The 13,347-nt window shown below is 40.2% G+C and overlaps 1 protein-coding gene across 2 annotated transcripts in view; it reads right to left on the bottom strand.

Annotated features, from left to right (window-relative positions):
* The window catches only part of DIDO1 (death inducer-obliterator 1), an 88,255-nt gene extending 76,057 nt beyond the window's left edge, over positions 1–12,198 (bottom strand). For both annotated transcript variants that reach the window (XM_084646281.1, XM_084646282.1), the window contains exon 1: positions 12,084–12,198. The gene's annotated coding sequence lies outside the window, so the exon portion shown is untranslated. The remainder of the gene's footprint in view (positions 1–12,083) is intronic.
* Positions 12,199–13,347: the final 1,149 nt, after the last annotated feature.

Raw genomic sequence — 13,347 nt, 5'->3', positions numbered from 1 at the left:
GTCCAGTCAGTGATTAAAGATGGGTGGAACACAGAAAAATCCCTTAAAATATGTATGGAGTAATACGTTTATTGGCTTTTCTTGCAGAAGTCAAATTTCTACTGCAGCCTATTACAGTCTCCCATTGTCTACTACTTTTGACAATAAGAGGTGCAGTTATTAGTATAATCAAAATGGATATTTTAGGGCCTAGGCCAAGTCAGGGTAGTATATATGTAATCCTATGAAGCACAGACCTATGTGGAAGGCACGGCCCTAGTGGACCCGTGTCTTGATCGTTAGGGGACAATCCCTTTTGCCTTGCCTACCTCTGGAAGTCTGCATTTAACCAGCCTTGCTATGGAAGATTTAGAAACCTTTCTTCCAAAACTTGTGGAGGAACATTAAATATTGCACATTGTTTCCCCAAAGGCTCCTAAATTCTAATACTCATTAATCAAAGTAAGAAGTGCTGAAAATTATCTCTTATAGTAAGTATAAAATATTTTATTTTTGTTAGTATTGCAGTCAGTACAGCCTCCAAACCGTGAAATGGACTTTTATTGTGGTTCATGCAATATCAGCAATGTAACTGAATTCCACCTGTAGAATCATTATTGAGTGGTGATGTTAAGAGACAGAAAGAACCCAGCTTGACTTACAAATCCAAAAGGAGTTTACAAGTTACAAAAATATACACTTACTTGCAAACTTCACAAATTTGGAGTAGGAGACAATGAACATAAAAACTCCAAATGGCACTTTTTACAGTCGCTTTTCAAAATCTATCTAAACGTACTTTGATGCTTTTTTATGCAGCTTCTGTTAAATCTGGATCTGCCAAAAAAACCTGAATTTTTGGTCCCACTAAACGGTTCTGTTGATCAAGGAAATCCTGAGCTGTTGAGCATAAGGATGACTGTTATACTCCACTATTTGTCAACAGCATTTGGAAGGTCACTGTACTGAAATAGTCCATGAAAGACACTGAAGCTGCAAGCAAAAGTCTTCACTCCCTTCCCACTCCAAACAATCCTTTCCCCATCTCAAGGAAGTGTTAACTATTTTAAGTACCTGAAAATATTACTTTGTCAGTTGTTGAGTATCATAAAATAGCAGCTTCAAACTTGGAAAACGGAATCCCTCATGAAGCCTTGCAGAGATGGCTGTAGAACTCTTCCACAAGCTTCTGCAGCTTTTTGCTGCTGAAAACACAAAATCTACTCAAATACTCTGATGAGAAATTTCAGCATTTAACACACACATAAACAAACACCATGATTATCTTCATTCATAACGGTCTCTACATGTAAATACTGCCATGGGGCTCATTGTAATCAATGTGTACCTCTCTTGATGTTTATGTTAGAAGGCTTTAATTTCACCACGATCTAATGATTTATGTATCAGACTTAAACATGGAGTAATATAGTCTTCGTTAGAACTAGAAGTTTCACTACTCTTATTGATATCATATTGTATAGTTTAGTTTTCCTTTAACTGCTACTAGTAGTTATCTTGTAGAAGCAGCATACTTGAGGAAGTAGTATCACGAGCAAGCTTTCTCACAGGTGCCTCATTAAATGGCATTTTTACAACTTCCCTATGATAAATCAACACCATTTGCTTTTTTTTATTTTCCACTCATACAGTTTGATGTGGCTGTCTCAAAGAGTTATTCCAAATCACCTTCAACACAGTGGACTAAGATGTAAATATTCAAATGGGGACATCTACATCAGTATCAAGGTAAGCTGAGTTATCACTAATACAGACAACTTTTTGTAAGATGCATGGGGGGGGGTAGGTTAAACGTGCATTTAAGTAATGACAAAAGTGTGATGACAAAAAGACCTCCATACATTTATCCCATTATTAAAAGATAAGGAGCCAGTATAACCGCTCTTTATTACAAATACTGACTGGTTCATCATTTTCAATCTCAATTCAGGGCAAGAAAATTGAATTCATATCAGACCTCACCCCAAATTAGCAATACTTTAAGATTTATCTATAATTCTGTAGTACTCTGAATTGATTACTATAAATACCCAGGCATTAAAAATATCATGAATTCCTGCACAAACAGAAACTGGTCACATCATTAATTGAAACAGCTTTAGATGAAAAAGAAATATATAGATTACAAATTAATGAAGAACAATCTGTGTGAAAACAAATACTTTATTAACTTAAGACAGAACAGTGTCCGCAGTCAGACCTACATTTCTTCTTTTACCCATATCTTTTTTCTATTTTGTTCTTCTTGCTCTTCCTTCTTCTCGATTGCCTTCATATTTATTGAAATACATAGCTGTACAAATATTTTTCATGATTGACTTTTTTGTTTTTTCTTTTCATACCTTTTACATTTTACTGTTATAGGATTTTATAACCTGAAATTTTAATCATACCATCCAGTCGATAGGGACGTTGACTGGGAGTCAGGAGACCTGGGTTGGAGCCTCAGGTCTGCCACCGACACCTTGAATGTCCTTGGTCAACTAACTTGTCTGTGTCTTAGTTTTCGTGTAAAATAGGGCTAATGCTTATCAGCATTAGTGTGACTGTATTCACAAATAAGAATAAAGTAGTGAAAAATATTCCATGTTAGAATAACAGTTCTTTATCATGCTAAAAAGTGCATGTCATTACAAACGCACACAATATTAAGTCACTAAGGCTTCCTTTGTAATTTTGGTCTATGAAGATATTTTGTGTGCTCGTCCATCATGTAGTTATCTTTAAAAGATCTGATGCTTAAAATAAATACTTACATAATAAAAGTATGTTGCAATGTTTGTAATTAACTAAGGATTGTGAAGTCGACGAACATGAAAGCTACTACAGAAAATGTAATACCGTAACTTCCTTTGTAAAGTGCTTTGACACTTACAAATGGAAAATACTACATAAATTCTAAGCATTAGGACACTTAGGAAAACACGCCTACCATATCACTTACTTGCAATACTATCTGGTTTAAAATAAATAAAATCGATCAATCACACAGTCAAATTCCTTCATATTTTCCATATAGCAGAACCTCAGAGTTACGAACTCCTTGGGAATGGAGGTTGTTCATAACTCTGAACAAAATGTTATGGTTGTTCTTTCAAAAGTTTATAACTGAACACTGACTTCATACAAGCTTTGAAACTTTATTATGCAGAAGAAAAAAGGCCGCTTTCCCTTAATCTTTTTAGTAGTTTATGTTTAACACAGTACCTTACTGTATTGGCTTTTTTTCTTTTTTCTCCTTTTTGGTCTCTGCTGCTGCCTGATTGCGTACTTTCAGTTCCAAATGAGGTGTGTGGTTGACTGATCAGCTCATAACGCTGGTGTTGGTAACTCTGAGGTCCTATTGTACCTAATCAACAACTACTTCCCATGAAATAATGTCACACTCTCAAATGCTAATAAATGCTTTACAATTTGCAAGAATAAATGTAGATTTGGCAATGCGTAGCTGAGTTACACAACCATTTTTCTCTGAAACTTCCTCTCTTTTCCAAAAAGAAGCGCCATCAACTTGCAATTATTTCATGTTAGAGCTGAGACACACATGAATGCTAATATAGTGCTCTGTGATTGTTTTTAGGGCTGTGTATCAGTATCTTCATACTCCTGGACATCCTTTATATCCCTGGAAATTGAGATGTATCATTTCAATGAAGAATTTTTTCAACCTGATCAAGTTTTTCATATAAATGCACAAATACATTTACAAGAGTCTGTTCTGTATTAGCACAGTAGAGCCAATTAAAATACATTTATAAGGCATCAAATATAATAGTACAATTCTGATATCAATAATATTTTGGACTAAAAATGCCTGTCTATTTAAATTTAAATAGCTCTTCTATTTCAGGTTTCAGAGCAGCAGCCATGTTAGTCTGTATTCACAAAAAGAAAAGGAGGACTTGTGGCACCTTAGAGACTAACAAATTTATCTGAGCATAAGCTTTAGTGTTCTATTTCAAACAGCTAACTCCATGTCAAATTAAACATGAGTACATTTTACAGCAAAATGAAAGCCAAGCCAACGTGGTAGTTTACTTTAAAGTATAATTTAGATAAAAAGGAAATAACCTTTAGCAGTTAAAAAAAGTTGCCCCTCAAAAAATAATTAATAGCGATACAGACTGAGCGAATGCATTACAGCATAGTTAAGGAACTGTAAACCATCTCTTCTTATAACTCAAAAGTATATGATGGCACCATTTAGCATAATCTCCCCCTAGTGACTTAGCTGGAGCTAACAAATATTCAGCAGAACCCTTGATAGGACAAGGTCTTCCATATCTCCACTTCCGTTATAGAGGTAAACATTAAACTGCTTCTGGCACTGGGAATTGCATGATCGAAGTATACAGTACTGGGGAATGGTTTTTATTATAATAAAATATATCTTTGCTCTTTCTAAAGCTTTTCTCACAAACTGAAAGTTTCTTCCTCATGTGCTCCAATCAAATGTTCCTCACAACAGCAGTTCTCAACTCAATAGGTTCTCAGCAGTTCTCAACTCAGTGGTTTGAGCATTGGCCTGCTAAACCCAGGGTTCTGAGTTCAATCCTTGAGGGGGCCATTTAGGGATCTGGGCCAAAAACTGGGGATTGGTCCTACTTTGAGCAGGGGGTTGGACAAGATGACCTCCTGAGGTCCCTTTCAACCCTGATATTCTATTATTCAACCAGGGGTCCGGGGCCCCTGGCAGGCTGCAAGCAGGTTTCAGGGGCTCTGCCAAAATAAACCAGAGAGCAGGGCCAGCATTAGACTCTCTGGGGCCCAGGGCAGAAAGCTGAGGCCTGAGGCCCGCCACGTGGGGCTGAAGCCGAAGCCCGTGCAACTTAACTTCGCAGGCCCCCGGGCAACTGCCCTGCCTGCTACTGCCTAATGCCGGCCCTGGCTTTTAATCTACTGGATATGGAGAAAAACAGTTGTTGTGGCACAGGTGGCCCATGGAGTCTTTATAGAATGGGGCGGGGGGGGGGGGGGGCCAGGAGAAGGGCTCAGAAAGAAAAAGGTTGACAATCCCTGCCTTACAATATGAATGTCTGAAAAACAGTGGGAAAGCAGTCTAAATCTCAGTAAGAAAGGACTAATGTACAAATTATCATTATAAACAGAAAAAATGGATTCAATTGCCAATAAAAACATGTTATTCCAATAGATACAATATGTTTATGAAAAGCTAATTAAAAAGAAGCAAAGAAATAAAGCTAATTAAAAAGAAGCAAAGAAATAAAATTAGCAAATGCGTTTTTCATGTTAAATGTTACTGTCAGTAAATGATTACCGAATCAGAACCTAAATTTTGTTTGACAATCTAAATGGTAATCCTGGCTGTGGTAAACTGGGTTATCACCATTCTAGCACCCCTTTTACCAAAGCTGCTCTACTGTCTGCCTATGCTGAGGCACATAGATTTCCCAAGCAGCAGAAGAGTGAAACTGACCTGATTTATGTTACTCTGGCTGCTGCTCCAAGGGTTCTGAACAGCAGAAGTAAAACTAATAAAGACTCTAGAGAATTTTCACTGGTCTGCTATTTGGTAAAACCCTGAGCAGCATCAGATACTCCTGAATAATCTGTCTGCAGACTTTGGAAAAGAGTACTGCATCACTTTACACAGAAGAAAAGAGGTGAAATTTTTCTCCCCATTAGGTAAAACCTTTGAATCTACAAAAGTCAAAGATAGTTGTCCAGGAAAACTTCCTACTTGCCCCAGGCAAGTAGCTTTTTCATGTCCTGACCTTAAGAATAGCAAAACAAAACTATAATTTACTAGTTTCATATCAAACTGTCACTGGATATTAATATTACATCGTCAGAATACTGTAGTTTGCAGTCCTGTTGTAGTCGTGCTGGTCTCAGAATATTAGAGACACAAGATGGGTGAGGTAATATCTTTTATTGGAACAACTTACAGACCTCAAGAAGAGCTCTGTGTAAACTCAAAATGCTGTCTCTTTCACCAACAGAAATTGGTTCAATAAAAGATATTACCTCACCCATTTTGTCTCTTTAATATACTGTCGTGTTTAGCATACTTTCTCCAGTATGCTGCAAAAGAGAGCTTGTATACTGCTTATGCAATACAGTTTGTTCACGATTTTTCAAATTTGAATTACTTACCTGCACTATAGTTGAGTTCTGCTATTGAACTTCCTCATTAGCAGTGTTCAAAATATATTTCCAGCAAGTGCCCAGTCAACAAAGTGTTTCAGCAATACTGATTCACAGAACTTGGCACTCTTCCCTTTGAAGTAGTATTAACCAATTCTCCATTATGCCATCTGGGGACACTACACTACTGAATGCCCAGTGGTTGTTTTAGAATAGGGGCAAATCAGTGGTCCTGACATTAAAGACTCTATGGGTGTTTTTGTCGTTTTTTGCACAAGGGTAGGGGTTTTATTACCAGAATTTAGATCAAATTCCCATTTGGATAATTGAATTCTGCCTACCTACAACTCATGTACTAAGCAACAGTGTAAAAAACAGTAAAGAAGGCAGTATAGATCATTAATGAGTGAAATGGGTCCTAAAATGGTAAGCCAGCATAGTTAGCGTAAAACTTAATAGCTCAAAGATTGAAATGTGCCATAACCATCCAACTGATAATTTGGGTACTGACATATGCAGAATTGTAGTATGTCCAGAAAACTAACTGGCCTCAGGGTAGGTGCATTAAACACTGCTTTTAATTTCTGTGTCCAGGAGCACAGCTGTCATAAGAAACCAGAAAAAGGTGTATTTAAAGTATTTAAAACAGGCAGGATGCTTAGTGTGAAACATTTTAATAAGACACTAATTTTTAATTTTTAAACCTCCAGAGCACAACTCTAATGTGTCAACAGCCTGGCCTGGTAAACAGAGTTCTGATTATGTCAATGTACAATGTTTCTCAAAACAAAATCTGTAATTATTGTTTTGCCTCAGAAATATACATGGCAAGGATTTGTAAACCTGTTAAAACTTCCCAAATATATAAAACAGTTACAAAAACAAACAAAAAACCATCTCCACAGCACAGTATCACTATAGTGTGAGATGCTATTCTGATCTTATAATGAAATATACAGACACGAGGGAAAATGCTGACCTCATTACAGTCAATGGAAGTTTGGCCATTGACTTCAATGGGGCCAGGATTTCACCCACTACTACAATTGTTTCTAAAGTGGAACATCTTACTTAGTTTGCTCCTGTCTTTAATAAAATTGTACTTGGCTCTACAGGAATGTCTTAGACTAATATGAATTATACTGTTGCCATCAAAGTTTTGCATGGAAATAATGCTGATTTTTAAACCTTTATGTTACCATTTAAAAACAAAAAGCTGCATTAATGTAGTATTTGTAACAAACTATCTAAAGTAGGGAAGTCCGAAATGAAAGTTATCAACTTCATTCTTGACTCATCACACTGTGCTTAGCTATTTAAAAATATAATAGTAAAAACAGTGAAATATTTGAATACAACAAAAAACTAACCTCTCTGCTAGGAGTCACAATTGAGTGAAATAACCTGTTCACAAACAAAATCTGTCTCTCAGAATATTGGCTATATTTCTGGATTCAAGTCCTGCTTTGTCACAGTGTTACTGGGTGGCATTGGACAGTTCACCATTAGTAAAGTGAGGACAGTGCTTCCCTATTTCATAATGGTATTATGAGGATACAGTCATTAATGTCTGTGAAGCATTCAAGTACTACAGAGACTGGGTTTACGTAAGTTCCTGGATAGGTAAAATATGTACCCCTCATGCCATATTTGGTACTAGACTACAGCCTCTACTTGTGAGAGTAGAGACCCTCCAAAGCACACTCAAGTAGCTACCCAGATATTCTTATATAGGGAGAGGGACAGGCCTTGTCTACACTAAATTCCTTTCTTTTTCCCACCATTGCTACTACCAGCATTCCTAGCAGCATTGGGAGTATTAGGCCATGTCTATCCGTACATGCAGCTCTACCACTGCAGCGTGTGTGGTGAAGACATTTTATGACAACAGCAGAGAGCTCTTCTGTCAGCATTAAAAAAAAACACCTCCACCAGTGGCATAAGCTGTGTCAGCAGGAGAAGCTCTCCCGCCGACATAGAGCTGTGTACACGAACGCTTATGTCGGTGTAATTTATGTCGTGCAGGGGGGTGAAATATTCACATCCCTAAGCAACAAAAGTTTTGCCCACAGGCTGTAGCATAGACATAGCCATAGGCCATATCTACACTACCACCTATGTCAGCAAAACTTATGTTGCTGAGGGGTGTGAGAAAACACACAGCGAAATAAGTTTTGCCGGCATAAGAGGTAGTGTGCACAGCACTACATCGGTGGGAGAGCTTCTTCCGCCAACACAGTTACCGCCACTCATTGCGGGGTGGTTTAATTATGTCGACAGGAGAGCTCTCTCCTGTCGGCATAGAGAGGCTACGCGAGAGTTCTTACAGCAATGCAGCTGCATCGGTACACCTGCGCTGCTGTAAGGTCTCTAGTATAGACATACCCTTAGTTAAGAAAGGCCACCAGTGATCTATCTGCATTAGTTTTGCCAGCACTGGTTGCACCAGTTGGAAACTTGAAGGGGGGAAAAAGGTCTAGTAGTGACAACCAAAAGGAAGGCAAGTCCCAAAATAAGAAAAATGCAGAAGCTGGGCTAATAGCTTATAATGCTCAACTGGAAAAAACTGGGGAGAAGAGGGTGAGAATGCACCACAGTAAAAATGGGAAGTCATCTACCTAGCCTAGCTGAAGTTCATGGCTGAACTGTAGAGTTAGTACAAGTTCAGAATCCAGTTTTACAATAATAAAAAACACAGACTGCTTTTTGGTTGAAGAGCCAAATATAATTTACTTTCTGAAAATGACTAATACTTTTTTTTCTGGGTAAGTCTCTCTCATTATCACCTGGTTATTTAATTAAAGTTGGGTCTTAGGAATTCAGAGTTTTATGTAATATTCTGAAATCAGTTAGTTCTACTTGCATTACTTTTTTAAAAAAATACAACACAACACACAATTGCAGCTAAACTGTCCGTAAAATACTTTGAAGATTAAAAACACTGTGTGAAGAAACTATTAATTGTAGTATTCTAGTCAACAGACCTCGCATATTAACTGAACACCTTAAAAACCTACAGCTCATTGTATACATTCTGAAATATTTAAACTCCATAGTCCAAAACAAGTTTGTTTAACTAGACACAATACTTAACTAGTTTAGTGTCTCACTGTATCTTAAAACCTTAAACACTATTTTAATGATTCAAAACTCTAATCCTGCTCTCACAGAAATCAACAGCAAATATCCCATTCACTTCAAATTGCAGGATTGTGTCCCAAATGACTTAAGTCACATAGCTTCAAATGAAGCTGAACATTAACATAATCCTTTGGTCTTCCTGTAGAGTGGATCTAAACTTCAGTGCAGTCTGTTTCTGAAACCTCCTAGAAAAATCTAACAGCTAACTCTGAAAAGGTAATTTGTGCATGGAAGATACTACTTACTACATTTGTTTTTATGGAAAGATCCAAACGCCAACTATCCATTTCCAGTCTTTAATATGCTAAAAAAATTGACCACAATCTAGAATACATACTTAGGCACGGAAGGATTCTATTTTTATTAATAATGTCAGTAAACGTAGATTTCACCATACACATACAAAGCCAGGAAAAAATATTTCCATTGATAATAATTGATATTTACAGATAAGGAAAGTAAAAAAAAATGCTGCTTGAGAACCTATTAGAGTTTGATTTAAAGACATTTACTTTTAATATTTTGACTTGTGATGTTAACAATTTGTGTTTTAATGTTATAAAACAAACTTTTGGAATCTCAACATCTACAGTCATTAAATGACTGTCTGGCCCCCCTCCCCACCATCATTTCCTGCCTTATTTCTCAGTTAAATTAATTAAATTAATAAAATAAGACTTCACATTTTCAGCTGAATTTCATTTATTTCTCCTCAACCGACAATTCAATTGGTTGTATGGTTAATTAAATTGCTAGAAACTAAAAACATACTTAGAGACTAAATTAATTTACATTACCATTTACAAAAATACCACCTGTCACTGAAATAAGCAACAATGAGAACATTCTTTAAAAAAAAAAAAAAAATGTTCATCTGATGACCAACTGCTAAATGAATAGGGTCCTACCAAATTCACGTTCATTTTGGTCAATTTCATGGTCACAGGGTTTTAAGAATCATACATTTAATGATTTCAGCTATTTAAATCTGAAATTTCATAGTGTTGCAATTGTAGGGGTGCTGACCCAAAGCGGAGTGGTGGGGGAGTCACAATGTTTTGTAGGAGAGGTTGTGGTAGAGCTACTCTTACCGTCTGTGCTGCTGCTGGTGGTGGCACTGCCTTCAGAGCTGGGCAGCTGGAGAGCGGCAGCTGCTGGCTGGGAGCCCAGCTCTGAAGGCAGTGCCGCCGCCACCAGCACCAGCAGCTCTGAAGTAAGGATGGCCTGGTATGGTATTTCCACCCCTTTCTCTGCGCTGCTGCCTCAGAGCTGGGCCCTCAGTCAGCAGCTGCCATTCTCTGGCCACCCAGCTCTCTATAATATATGGTAAAAACAGACAAAAGCCCAGATTTCATGGCGGAAAGCCCAGATTTCATGGTCCGTGATACATTTTTCATGACCAAGAATTTGGTAGGGCCCTATAAATGAACACTAAATTAAACAGAATTGTGTAAGTTTAAATATTTAAAAAATAACTGTTTCTGAGAAAAAACGAAAGATAGGTTTATCCATCAAGAAAAATACAGCCCTGAAGAATTATGGATTACATCAAACCCTTATGTGATACATAAAATAGGTCAATTTTTTTCCTGAAATTCCTAGAGGGAAGCAGATCCCAGACCCGCACAGCAAAGTAAATAGAGTGTTATACTGTGTTTTAAAAGTGATCATGTAAACTATAGGAAAAATTAAAATATTGTTTTGTATTTTATATGGCAATTTATCTCTCAAAAGGATCACAAAGCATTTCACAAGTTCAAACTGACAAACTACAGAAAAAGAATTACTTCACCCATCACTGAAATGCAGCAAACTCTGGGGTGAAGCATGAAACCTATTCTAGCTATTTTTTAATTGGATTGAATCTACAGGGGCAATTTAGGAAGGAAATTCTTGCAAAAAGTAGCACAGGATCCTTAACGGTGCCAGGTAATCACAACGGTAATCGCATCCAAAAAATGGCACCTAGCACCATTAGAACGGGAGAAAGGAAAAATGCAGAGGCTGGGAAGTTACTGAATACTTTATAGGAAGCCAAAAGAGTTTCAATTTCTTGGCTTCTACCTTAAGACTAAATCACCAAAACGAGGTGAAATTCACCTCTTCTACGGAACTCACCAATAGAGACTGAATTTACTTCCAACTCCCCCAGGAAAAAAACACAAAGCACCCGAGCTTGGATGAATTTCATTCCCACCCACCAAAGGACCCCCGCATTAGGACGACTCTGTCTCCCCCCATTTCATCAATCACATCAAACGACCTCCCAACTCCGGGTCCCCGCCCCCCAGCCATCACACCACCCGACCCCCTCTCATCCGCTTTGCGGGGACGGGGGGAAATAATGGGGCAGACGGATCGTGAGATCACAGAGAAGTGGTCTGACTTCAGCTCGATTATGATGTCGATCCTCTTGTACCTCAACATCTTGTCACCTCGCCTCCATAGCGGAGAAACCGCCCCCGACACCCTGCTCCGCCCGGCGAGGGCGACGTCCCCTCCGCTCCGGCCCGACAGCCCTCACCGCTTACAGGGAGGCTCCTTTCGCTTCTCTCAGGGGCCTTGCATCGAGCGGCGGGCCTCCTCTGGTACCGCGCCAGGCCGCCGACTTGCCCGCAGAACCGGGTCGGGCCGACACTACCCCTGAAAGCAGGGCTCGCTGACCCTCCGGGGGCCCTGACGCCGCCCTGCGGGGCCTGCCCTCCTCCATTTTCTAATCAGGCCCAGCGCCCCCAGGCCCTAGGCGGCGGCCACCCGTTCTCCTCACCCCCTGCCTCAGTGCGGGCGGTGTGCCCGGTGTCCCGGATTCCCCTCAGGCCGCCTCTCTCACTCACCGTCGGGAGGAGGGGACAGATCTCGCCGCCGCCGGGCGCCTCAGCCGAGTCGAGCCGCCATTTCCTCCTCGCAGCAGCTCCTCAGCGCTAGGCGCGGGGCACCACTCCTCCCCAGCTACCATAGAGACTGACATGGCGGCGAGGCGTGGCCCAGAGAGTCAACCGGCCGGCGCTCCCCTCTCTGTTCTACACACTGCTCCCGTGAGGGCTTCTGGGGCGTTGCGGGCAACTACTGTTCGGCCAAGATAGAGCGCGAGGAGGAGGGACGCCTGCGCAGCACTGCGCTGCCTCGGGGGCAGGAGGGGAAGTGCCGCGCGCACTCCCCGGGGGCAGGAGAGCGCGCTGCCAAGGCATCACGTGGGTAGCTCCCTGCAGGGGCGGGCAAAGGGGGAGCAGCAGAGCTCCAGGGCGGCAGGGCCGGGGCTCTGCTGCCAGGGGGGATGAGACAGCGAGTTTCGTAGGGGGGACAGCCAGCGCAGTAACCTCTGAAGTGAGACGTATCCACAGGGGGCAGCTAGGGGAACCCCTCTCTTCCTACTGAAGTGCAAACACCAGCTGGCACCACCACTATGGCACATGCCCTATTCTGATGCAGTGGTGGGAGTCTGGACTTCTGGGTTCTCTTCTTAGCTCTTCCACCGCCTTCCTCTGTGACTTTGAGCAAATTAACCTCTCTGTGCCTCAGTTTTCCCAGCTGTAAAAAGGGGGATAATTCTTACCTCACAGGAGTTAAAGAAGTTTAATTCATGGTTGGCAAGGTGTTTTGAGATCCTAGGCTGAAAGGCACTATAACAAAACTAAATATCTTTACTGTGACTTATCCTGGGGAGTAAACATAGCTTCGTCATATGGTGATTTTACACTTAATAGGGCAGAGAAACTGCATCTGCCTGGAAACAACTGTCCAGACCCAAGACAGGCCCCATTCCCTCCTCCCTCAAAAGCATTTATTGTGTTTGGTTGGATGACTAAAATTGCAAATCAGGAAGTAGCACTCTTTGGTAGACCCAGCTCCCCCTACCAACAACATTTTTCGTATCTGTTTATTCAATGACAATGTTAATCTTCCTTACTGTTATCTCTTTTCCATTTTGTAACTGCAATTGCACTTGAAGTATCACTTAATCACTACTCAGGTTTCAGAGTGGTAGCCATGTTAGTCTGTATCAGCAAAAACAACAACGAGTCCTTCTGGCACCTTAGAGACTAACAAATTAAAATTTTGGGGAGCCAGTGGGAGCTGCGATAGGCCGAACTTGCGGAC

Source organism: Lepidochelys olivacea, assembly GCF_965140295.1.
Source record: "Lepidochelys olivacea isolate rLepOli2 genome assembly, chromosome: 13".
In the NCBI taxonomy this organism is placed as follows: domain Eukaryota; kingdom Metazoa; phylum Chordata; order Testudines; family Cheloniidae; genus Lepidochelys; species Lepidochelys olivacea.
This window is presented reverse-complemented; position numbering and strand designations above follow the sequence as displayed.